Consider the following 12,624-nt stretch of genomic DNA (forward strand, 5'->3'; position numbering starts at 1 on the left):
AAGCACTATTACGAAATTCTCGTTTCGTTCCCTAGATTTCTTATAGACTGAATCGTTCAGTCACGAAATTAATTATTTGTTTCATTTCGTCAAGACGCAAGCTGTATCCATAAAAAATTTGTTTAAACTGTTGAAATACTCATGAGCCACTATATCGTACGTATATATACATATATATATATATATATAATATCGTGATGCAATACTGTTTACAAAGGAATGGACAATAGAGATGTTAATCAGACAGAAAAAGACGATTGTTGATTAACCTGAACTATTCATACCAAACGTACAGAAAACAGCGCAACTAAATAACTCGATAACGACTCGACTTTTACCAAACGCAATCTCCGTCTCCGCTCAACTCGCACTCGGCTCCTCGACTGACTCTCTGGCCGTTGTCGCCTTCTATTGTCTTTTCTAGGCGTGTTCTGCAGACGCTCGTAGCCAGGGTCACGTAGGTCTTTTCTACGAAACTATGCACTTGAAAAGACCGATGACACATTGATGGGCCCGACGGCGCCTCGGCTCTCGCGACATTGTTCATAGTTCGCCCGATATTTCTTAGGCCTTTCGTCCACGATACTACATATATACATATGCATACAGATCTGTATTATCATTTCGATGCACGTGCTTTTTTAAAACCGTTTGATATAATTTAAAAACAGTTTCACGAGAACCGTGAGTACCTTTGACTCTTGTAAACCGTCTTTTCTAACACGAATATTCCAGGTTGTACTTAAGTCACGCATCGCCAGAGTTCGAGACGTGATAAGTTTGCAAGAGGGAATTTCTCCAACTGATGGTACTTTCCAACTGGTAAACTTGGCAGATTATACAATAACTTTATGATTACTATTACGTAGATTATTAATCAATTTCCCTGCCTCGAGTAACCAAATTCTCCTACCATTAATTTCATCCAGAAAATGTTTATCGAGGAAATACAAATATCCATTAAATTCGTAAAGTTTACAAACCACTGCTGACAATAAATTCATGTACTACTGTTTATTTTAAATACTCTTATAAATACTCTTTAACGTTATAGTTTCAAAATATTTGAGACAAAGTGCGAGGTAATATCGATTATGAGATAAACGTTCTTTATACAAGTTATACGTATAGTAGACCTTCCATTGCACGAGCTAATAGAGGGAACAATTTTCGCGCAATGGTACAAGAAGCGTTTAGCACTGAATTTTGTATACAATAATCGAGATAGCGAAACGTGAAACGAAATATAACTGTATAAAATAAATATAAAATCGAGAACAATCTATTTTGCTCGATTTTACTTATTTTTTACGGAATATAAAAAGCATCGAAATGGATTGCAAATTTTTGTGGCAACTAAATTACAATTTTTTCAGTACCGTTAATTTCGCTATCGATTGACAAAGAATTAATCTTGGCTAATTAATTCACGAACGAGACAGTGGATGTTCCGACGGACGAACTATCAGCGATACAAAGGAACGTTCTCCGAACGATGCGAAGTTTTCCGTTTCCTGTCGCCGACAGGACAAGACTGCTGCAAGAACAAGCATTTACTATCTCATGGTAATATCAGCTCGTTCCCGCATTTCGTCTTGCTTTTTCTTTTACTGTGACATTTACGGTAAAATTTGAAACATACCAGTATGATTTTTACGATACTTTGTTCATGACAGGGAAAAATATAACGAATGTTTTGTAATAATAAGCGCAGAGCACCGTTTTACGAAAACTAACAGCGATTTGTTTTACACCATTGTGAATCTCAACCTTCCGATATTATCCCGGCAACCTTCTGGACATTTAAAGTATTAAAAAAGGACGGCAACGTAAGCGTTACAAGCTTTGCCTTTTCCGTTCTTCCCTCGTTCTCTTTCCTGCGGTACCTAAACAATTTTGTGCGACGCTTCGCAGGTCAAGGAACTCTTTATTGCAACAGGACGGTATGAAAATAGACAGGAGTGGCTGTCAATAAATCGAAATACTATATTACGCACACTGTAACGCACGTTGAAGTTTAGCCAATGACGCGTTGCAAATTTATTTGTTGACATTTAGTTAAAGAAATGGAGGAAAAGCTGTTTAGCGAGGGTTTGGTACGATGGGAGGAGCGGAGGGTGAGTGTCGGTCCAGCAGAGTCGCCGCAACGTACAACTCTCATTTGGCTTCTATTGTCCGGGTATTGCTAAGCCCGAATATCGGCTACAACACATACCGGTTGATTGTAACATAAAAATCTACACTTTTCTTCATTGCCGATATTGTTTCCACTCGAAAAAAATATAGTCGTAATGCTTTTCCATCTACGCCAGCTTATTGGGAACTTATTTTGCAAACTAGTTGGAAAAAAATGTTGCCTTCGACTTTTATCATTTTGTAGCCGATCAACGCTTCATCGAAATTCATACTTAGTACTCCGTAACATTGTTATAATTCAAAAGTTATTTCCCACGTATCTAGTTACGACAGCTACGCACTGACCATCCACTTATAACGATTATTAGTTTGTTATAAGTTTTGGATTAATATATTCGTTCGCGTACGTCCGAGATGCAAGTCGTATGAATCTCTAAAACGCAAATTAAACGTTACGAAATACTGAAAAATAAGTCTTCGATTTTTCAACTTTTAACTCTAAACGTTACGTTTCTAAGAATCGATATTCGTGTTTTGAAAGTTATTAATTTTCTCTGTGAGCTGAAATTCAGAATCAATATCGCGTCTGTTTCGAAAATACGATACGAAATAATAATCATATTTGTGAGTATCGCTAAATTATTATATTATTTGATCTTATATTAAAAAGGTATGAGGTAACACGGGGAAAAATAGACGGTATTTCAGGTAAATCAAACGCTTTTAGCAGTATATTATTTAACTGTTTAGTTTGCGTGATGTCTTAAATGCTGTCTAGCTCGCGTTCTCAAAATTCTTGTGTTCCACCTTTCCAATTTAATACGTTTCCAACGATACGCGCAGTTAAAACGGAACTCCTCTACTACATGTATTATATAAGATCATGCATGCTTATATAGCGAGACTAATATACAATGAAGCGCATCTCGTGGCTCGTAAATCAATTAATCACTGTAGCCGAGAACTATTTTTCTTTCTACTGAAATTTCCTTACGAGATTTATGAGCACTGCCACCCGTACCAGTATTATCTACATATAAGGTCAGCCAGAGCTAGCGGGGGTTAGTTGATTTAAATCACTCTATTCGAACGTCCACTCTGCTTCATCTGCATTTAAACAGTTATGCAGAAGTTTGCATGCGTGTATTCATGTACGCCACAATTTTCATCCTATTTTACAATATGCATGGTATTTCATATTCCCCGGACCGTTTATAAAAATATTCCCAACTAATTTCCAACCACGGAACTAGAATAACGTCGAATTGAAATTCAAAGGCCAGTTTAATATTTCGCCGCGTGTTTTCAGAGGAGTTGATAAGCTGACAAATTGCGAGAAAAACGTTGGTCGATATTCTTGGCTCGTTTATCGAATCTCGTTTTGTCCGTAGTCCGAAAACGAATTAACTATGCATTATATTTTTATGAAAATTTGATCATCTAATTCTAATTGATAGGATATTTGTTAACTTTCAAAATATTCTTTTCCATTCCGGTTTACGTTATGACCACTTTTATACTCGTATCGAGAATCATATCGTTTTTTCGAATCGGACAAGTAAAATGACCGAAACATCGGAGAACTCTCTTTTTAAAAGACTATTCCAAATTGAAACGTAAATAAATGTGTGGTGTAAAAAGTGTATATCAAAAAATTTTACTTTGCATTCCGGATTACGATGTCCCTTTGATAAAAGCATCCTTTTCGACGATCACGTATTCGGCCGTGAATCGATAGCGAACAATTTTAGTACGTAAACCAATCGGTTTGTATCATCCTCAATGATGCACTAATTCCCTAGACACGTGGTTCAGCTCTGATCGAAACAGAAAGGACCGAGGCAGTATTCATCGACCGATCAACCGTTAACGATCAGATCGAATGCTCAAATTTCCAGAAGTTAACTAACCGTAAAAAAGAGGGAAACCCTACTATTAACCCTACTATTATACATTTAACCGAAATTAGTTGAAAATTTTAGATACGTCAATTTAAAGGAGCAACAGTGCTCGGTAGAATATTAATGTCTAAACTGGAAAATTTCAAGATGCAAAAACGTATAGAACGATGGTAGTAGTATATTCCTTCTTTCTCTTGTTAGGTATTTTGACGTTTTTGTCAATTTCTCTCGATTTCTTTCTATCTTCGATTATATTTTGATTTTTCTCTCTTACTGCACAGCCATTGCCTTTGTAGTTTTATTTCTCTCTTCTCGCCTATTTTACTCTCTAAAGCATCCCTTCTTCTTTCTACTTTTGTTGTTGATAGGTCATTTCTTTGGTAAAATTCTCTCCTTTTTTCTTGTCACTTCGTCATCGTGCTACTCTCTCTTTCTATCTCTTTCAGACGTTCCTTTAATATTTCACTATTTGACTCTTCCACTCTAATTTTGTTTCATCTTATGACTAAAAAGAAATATTTTAATATAAAATAGTTAAAAGATGAAAGAACCTGTTAGGCATAAAGATATAATTAACGAAGTTTTATAGGAGTCAAAGATACATACTTTCTGTTAAAAGACATACTTTCCATGCTATGCGAAGGGTGTAGAAAAAACAGATAATTCTTTAATCTCAAAATCACATAAGAAAATAATTTTGATCACATGAGATTAATTGACATCGTATTTGATTTTTTAAACGATTTCACTGTAAAAAGTGAAAGGTCCGAATCTTTGTATATCTCATTAAATTAATAATAAAAATTTATTATACCCACGAGGCCACATTTAATAGATAATCGTCGATATCGTAAGATTACGATATTTCATTTATCTGTGTTGTTATAGAGAAGTCTCTCTCTCTCTCTCTCTCTCTCTTTTATGTTATAATATCGTTAGAAAGTCAACCCTCGACGATATCGATATCTTGCATAATCAGAAAACTGTATCGTATAAAGGTGTCAGGAGTGGGATGCCAGTTCGATCTTTGGTTGCAGATCCGGTACTCTAGAAATTAGCGAAGAAACTCTAGAACCCGATAGAGAAGCAGTTTGGACCCGCTGGGAAGAACAGCGTCGGTTGCAATAAGAGTGGTAGGTGGCCGTGGACGTTGCCCGTTCGGAGGCACGAACGTCGATGGATGGAAGAAAGATCGAGGACAGGAATCACGAGATTGAAACCTGTTGGACGCCTGTTGGAAGTCAAGACAGCTGCAGAAGGATTGCTGGAAAAGGGAAAGGGTTCAGGGATACGGGGAAAGGACGACGTAGCGGGTACACGTGCAATTTCGTCAACTGCTTCCTCGCTTGTCAAATTCATTCTGAACCGCGGGACGCTCGTCGCGAATCCTTCGAAAGAAGAACTCGTTTTAATCCACGAGAGCGAAGGTCGGTTGAAAGATGTTGATGCGACGAACGCTGGCGAAGAATGGGAGAATCGTGTCATCCGAAGAGTGGTGTCGGCGAACCTCGGGAGGAGAAAGTTGGGACTCTGAAATCGGTGAATGTCGGAGCCGCTGGAACGTGGATTCGCTTCGGAACTCCGGGGCGGCCACTCGCGAGTACGAAGGAGCTCTGATTGTGGCGGTCCTATGAAGAAGCCTGAATAATACAGAAGCAAATCCCCTTCCGGGTCAGCGCGATCACGAAGAACGCGCCTGTAGAACGTTGCTCTGAGCAAGACGCGAGCAGAGTGTAAGAGTGCTTGTGGGGGAAATACACGTTCTTAGACCGACTGTTGCACAGAGGGGAAGACAGGACTCCGCAGTCTGGGCCAAGAAGAGGGCGTCTCGTTGGAAAAGGCTAGAGACTAAGCAGAGGGTGGCCGATCAGCCGGTGTTCCATAATTGCACCGCCGATGGGATTCTGGTAGCGGTTTGCGAGGGAAAGAAGGTTTCACGAATCAAAAAGTTCAAAATTGAAAAAGCAAAGTGAAGGCGAGAATGCAAATTAGTCATTCGGAGGATAGAGAAATTTCGGATACGGATACCGATGTCTCGCGGGGGACTTTTACGCGGTTTCGCCCTGGGACTTTGGACGAATTTCGAGGCGTTGGTTGTCTGTAAAAAGCGACGCAGGTAAATAGTAAAGTACCTGTTCGAGGTACAAGGAATATTCGTTGCATCTGGCCGCTGAGATGCAAAGTTGCCGATAAACAGAATAAAGTTGCCGCGATCGACTCGCCCGCCTTTTCACGAGAGGGGGCAATGACGCAAGCATGTGACAGCCACAGTGTGGAACACGAGTATTTGACAGTCGCTGTGTGGAATGCCATTGCCAACGCGAACCGCGTTCGAAAGTTCGAATTGCGCGCACGTCTTTCGATCTCGTCTTAATCAGAAAACTGCATGAACGTTAATCCATTGTATAAAGATGCAAATAAAGCAAGTTATGCCACGGGCACGCAACAATATAAATGTAGTTTATGTACCATGATACGAACAATGAAAACCAATATTGCTGGTAATAAAGTTTCGTTGCTGACTACTTAATAATAAAACTAATCCGCTTTGTGTACACAGCTGACCACCTTTATCCTAGTTAGTTACTCAGTTTTATGAATACCGCAGATTTATTATCTATTCATCGACCTTGATTTAGATTTTCTTTCATCTAATGATCAATTCGTTTTTCAATTGGAGTATTCTATTCTTACCAATTTTCGTTAATTCTCGTCACAGCATAAAAATTGTTTTAATCCGTGTAATCGCAATTACATCGCCTAACTGCACAATCGACACACGTATTATTTTTATATTAATAATTCGATTCGTTTCGATTTGAGTAAAAGATATTAACTTTTTTCAAAGATATACAAGATTTTATAAATAATAGACGCAAAAAGTTACAAAAATAAGGATAAAAATAGAAAATCTGATACATACCGATTAAGTCGAGAGCATCGTTGGCTTATAAGAATACGAGAAGACCCGTTGTTGCGTAAGATGTAAGTGGACGACGAAGCGATATCAATTAATGGTTCGGAAACACCTTAGCCACTTAGACCTCACACACCTTAGACCAGGTAGCCTGCGCTCGGTATCAAAGAAAAATCTAACGAGAATCTATATCGATATAATTTTTCGCAGCGAATCTCGCAGCGTTAAAAATTCAGAAAGAATATCCTTTCGATCTTATCGGATATTTTTATTCTATTCATTTTCTTCTTGATCGTAATGGCAAAGTATAAATAAAGGAAGATTATATAATACAATAATGGATGAAATCAATAATTTCGAAAATGAAACTCATTTATATCTACATCTATTTTTTGATAGATTTAATTGCGTAATTAAAATCAGTCGCTTCTTTTTATACCTTTTGTCTTTTAAATAAATTTGATAATTTATAAATGGAGGTAAAATAACGGAAATTTTATATCAATTCCGGCGTAATGGTTTGTGAGTAATTTCTTACTAATAACTGGGAAATAATCCTTTCAAAGACAATTTAAAAAACGTAAATGAATATCATAAAGGGAAGAAAACGGAGAAGGTTAATTAATCATTTTTATCGCTCTTTTACAATCACTGCTTGATTCTTCTCTTATCTTGTCCTTATTCGATACTTTATCTATCCAATTTCCATAAGTAGATCTTTTCCAGAGGAAAAATGGGATCCGCATAAATTATGAAATAAAAGTAAAAAATGTACATCGATGGATTAATTCAGACTGAAATCTATTTTCGATTCAATTTATCAACTCGATTAAATTCCTACGTTTAATTCTCGGATCACTTTATTAATACCATATTTCTCCGCGTGTATTTACTGTATAAATTCTTAGAATATATTATTAATTAAATATAACAAAACTTATTTCCCGTATGCCTGTACGAAAAGAAGATAAGAACAGTTCTACGTGAGAATCTATGGAGAAATATTCAGCGTTCGATAAATCGCTAATTGCCAATTAATTAGTTATCTATTATCCATACACTGGCACGATTGATTCTGTTTCGACGATTCGTACGAGTCGTATTCCCTTCTTTCCCAGAATCAAAGGTTAATTAACCTTTATCGTTGACAATATCGCTACTAATTCCACTCTTCGATTTCATATTGTGCCCGATATCGTCTATCTGGCATTGTTCTTAAATACGGTATCAAGCGCAGAGAGGCGTGACGGTGAATTCGATCGAGCTTTCAGGCGCAAATTGTTAAATTTTCACTCGATCATCGAGCCTATTGTCAAACATCGGATGTAAGCATATAAAGCGTCACGGACTGGACATTGTTTAGACACCGACGAAAACTGCCACGGCGCAAAACAGAATATCGAAAAATGTAATTCGAATGATAGGGAACAGCTTTTGTTTCTTATTTTCAAATGATATTTTCCATGAAAATAGTAAATCGAAAACGAATATATTATATCCTTTCTACTCAGTTTGGCGATTTATTTACTTCGGGCATTGAAATAATTGTTTCAGAAAACCGTGGAATATTTCTGCTTGTTCGATCGCACAGCATGCGTGTAATCTTTAATTAACTGCGAATAATAGTAACTGTGGCATTACTAATGGTTCCACTCTTTGATTTCGCTTGTATCGTGTACAACGTTATATCGCGTAACGTATTTTGCGAAATCAACATTTAAAGCGGCACAATTAGAACCATTATTATTATTATTACTATTATTGTTATTATTATTATTATTATTATGTAACGCGAAGTTACAGAATGAGCATTGATCGATGTAACTGTAGGAAAGATAGAGGGATTACAGTAGTATTCCCATATTAAAGATATAATTGGAGAAGTAATTGGAATTCTGCAATGTGTATTGTAACAAAGTATTTAATAAAATATGCATTATTTAAAAATTGATTTGAATGCGGATAATGATGATTTCCAGATACACGTTACCTAAATACACGTCTAAAATGCAACGAAGGAAAAATTCGCTAAATTCGCTTTATAAAGTGACTTTATTCTATGGAGCTATTCTAGAGATATTTGACGAGATTTCGACTGAAATACCCGGTCTAGTTTCTAGATAATATGCGTGTTACATTTGTACGCTTGTATAATCGATTGGGAAAGACGCCACTTCCCGAACGAAAGTACGTCTACTGTCAGCATAGAAGATACGTTGATAGCCTGGATATTTTATAGAATAAAGAATAGATTATATATTTCAGACGATATATATTTTTCTTTTTTTTAATTAGAGAGCATCGAGATTATTGCGAAGAAGATGGCCAACGTAGCGAATACGAAACAGAATTCTTTGAAGAAGAAAAACCCAGTAAAAATAATATATAAAATCCTTTACTAACGGTGAGAACTAAGTAGATACTTACAATTACGATTCGATATGAACGACGCTATAATATACGATAGTAAAACCATCCCTTCGTCAAATTCGTTTTCATTAAATTTCTTAATAACCGTTTCTCCAAATAACGACGAACGGTACTACTTAAATTTGAAAAATCCTATAAACAGAAGATCGTAGAGAAGATGATGCAAAAGAAATTGCAAAATATTAAAAATCGCAACGACGTGAAATGAAAAAATCAAGAAGATGGTTAAATTGATACTTGGTTTCTCTTTCATCGTTCCCTTTTCCAAATGGAAAGATCGATTAGCTCTATTCGAGTAGATATCCGAAAGATTTAGGACATGTTTGAAACGCAGCTTGCACAAAGTTTCCTTTTTCGCTGGGACATAACCTCGGAAGCCCAAGGGAACTTCATGGAGAAAACGCCCTGCCCTAAGTGATGGAGTGGCGCAACAGACCGGGGTCAGTAAATACTCCTATACAGATAACCCAATTGCGGCTGCTTGCTTCGAGAAAATCTATCATTATCCTTCAATAATCCTTCTTGCCGTTCACGACTCAATTAAATTGGATAAACGATGATGGGCTTGCAAGCTTTATACTTGTTTAGCATATCATCGAGCGTAATCGTACGCGATACGAACATCTTTTACATCTTATTTTTACTCTTGTGTTAACGTGTTACGAATAATATTGCCAATATCGATCATAAATTTTTTATATTGTAACTAGATTTTATGAGTTTTCTTATTGAATCAATCGAATTGACTATTACGTAGCGTAGATTATTGCCTAGGTAAACCTTGAGGAACGATCTTGTTATCAAAAACATTCTTCAGCTTCTCAAAATCCTTGATTTTTAAATTGTAAGTTAAATAATGTTCTTTCGAATCAGCGTAAATACTTCCGCCGACTTGATTCAAGCAGTGATATTTAAAATCGACGCGACGTTTTAACGAACAAAGCTAAGCCACGTGTACTTCAATTACGATATACTATAGCCAATCTTTTAATGGACCATTTGGACATATTACAACAAATTTTGCTACTAGTCGTTCGTTTTGTCTCGTGATTTGTATACTTTGGTAAAATTCAACCGGGCCTCGGTCTTCTTACACGGTAATTTACCTACGAATAATATTAATAAATCGACAAGTCACATGTCGTAGATTATAGACTTCTTGTTCGTAATTCCGTAATTTTTCATCAAACGAGACAATCAAATAATTTATAATTTGTAAAATTTACTTATGAAATTTCATTTATTTCGTTATTAAACTTGTGAACGCGTTATGCAGGATATTTGTCATATCGATATTAGTGACTTGTAACTTGCGATTTCGAAACTTTCCATTAACAATATTAACTCGATCGTACGGCAGGACTCTGCCGATGTATATCACAAATTCGATGCTTTTCATCGCCGCTTTTATCGTCTATGTATTATTTCATTCGCGTCATACGTGCCTTATAATAACATATAAAATTCCAAATAAAATAAAATTTGCGAAAGTTTCAGATTTTTATATCGAATTAATTATGTGGAAACGTTGTATACGGCACTTATATTGTAACTTGCATGCCTTGTTTTTTCGCAAATTGCCTACATATGACAAACAATGGAATAGTTGATGGTTGTTGAGTTTCCAGAGGTTCGCTACTATGCAATTATGGTTTATTAATTTGAGAAACAAAGTAACAAGACTGGTTACAGAGGAAAAAGGAAGTTAAGTTCGTAAGGAGCATTAGCGCTAGAAAATAATTACTAGCCTTCGTCTATATTTTATACAAAGTGTCTCAAAGTTTCACGCAGCACTAAGGTATCGTGTTACCAATTATACTATGCTATCATAGTTACTAATGATATCATTACCACCAACGCAGAAAAACGCAAGGAAATGTTTTTTATGGCGTTAGAACATCCTTTACGCTGCCTCGATCTACAACTTTCTTGCGAACTGCAAATTTATGTACTCGTTCCCCTTTAAGAGGTTGAAATTTTATAACTTTCATGCCGCACGGTATGTATTATGCGCAACCTTATACGAGTAGACATAAATAATTCGACGAAAACAGCGAAATTGTTCGAACTCGCCTTAAACATTCAATTAAAAATAAATAATAATCACTAGCTATTACTCGCGAAGGACTGTGCAAATAAGTAAACGAATAGCGAAATAGATAATTTTGTATCGTGGAATAATCGTAAAAGATAAATACGATCATTTGGAATCTCAGATATCTACTCACATACATTGTACCGTGTAAAATGTATTAGTTGTATCGATCGTCGAAATTGAAAATGTCAACCGAGTGTCTAAAACTTATATAACGTATTATTCAATGGCAAGAACAAGTGGAAAAATCTGTAACATTTGAGCAGTGGTATAAACATAGAAAAGATAATGAAATATTTTTATTTGTACTTGAAGTAAAAGTCGAACCTTTCGGATTAAAAGAAATTAGTCGTTCGATTATTTAATTCGTTCAACGATAAAATTCGCTACTGATAGCAATATTCTCTTAACGTACGTTCTACTTTCGATTACATAGTACGTTACTACAAACCCTTTACAATGTCCTATTCGTCGTTTGATGTATAAATTGGAAAATCGTTAACAAGGATTTTAATCCAATACAATAAATAAACAAAACATTGTTTATAAAAATTCATCGCTTGCAGAATCTGCGTACTAATAAGAAAAGCGTGTAATAGACGTGGCACGATCGATTAATTATACGAACATAATTATACTAAATACAGATATTCCAAGTAATTCCGTTGTTAACTATTGCAACAGGCAGACTGTTATCCTAGTCGTCTGAAGATTAATCTGGAAACCAAGATCCTTCTCAAAGGATTTAATTACAGATGTAACACCTAAGGATAATCGTTTAACGCGTAGTTATATTTGCAAATTTCTATACGACGGTATTCCTTCGCATTACACTAACGTAGATACGAAACGACTCTTTATCGATCATTTACGAGATTTCATGATAAAATCGAATTAGTTACAAAAACATGTCACTCTTTACCGCGCGAAGATGAACAAAAATATAAAAAAATATCAAAACTTCTAACCTTTCCGGACAATCCGATACTTTGCTACTAAGAAACGATTACCCTTGTCGTTGCATTTTTCATACTGTTTTGCGTAATAACACGCAACCCTGTTGCATTTGTCGATATCATACTAACAACAGATTTATTACGGAAAGTTGCGCTTAAAAAACAGGGATGTTTAAAAAGCACTCGCAA

This window comes from Bombus huntii, chromosome 10 (assembly GCF_024542735.1).
Source record: "Bombus huntii isolate Logan2020A chromosome 10, iyBomHunt1.1, whole genome shotgun sequence".
Taxonomy (NCBI): Eukaryota; Metazoa; Arthropoda; class Insecta; order Hymenoptera; family Apidae; genus Bombus; species Bombus huntii.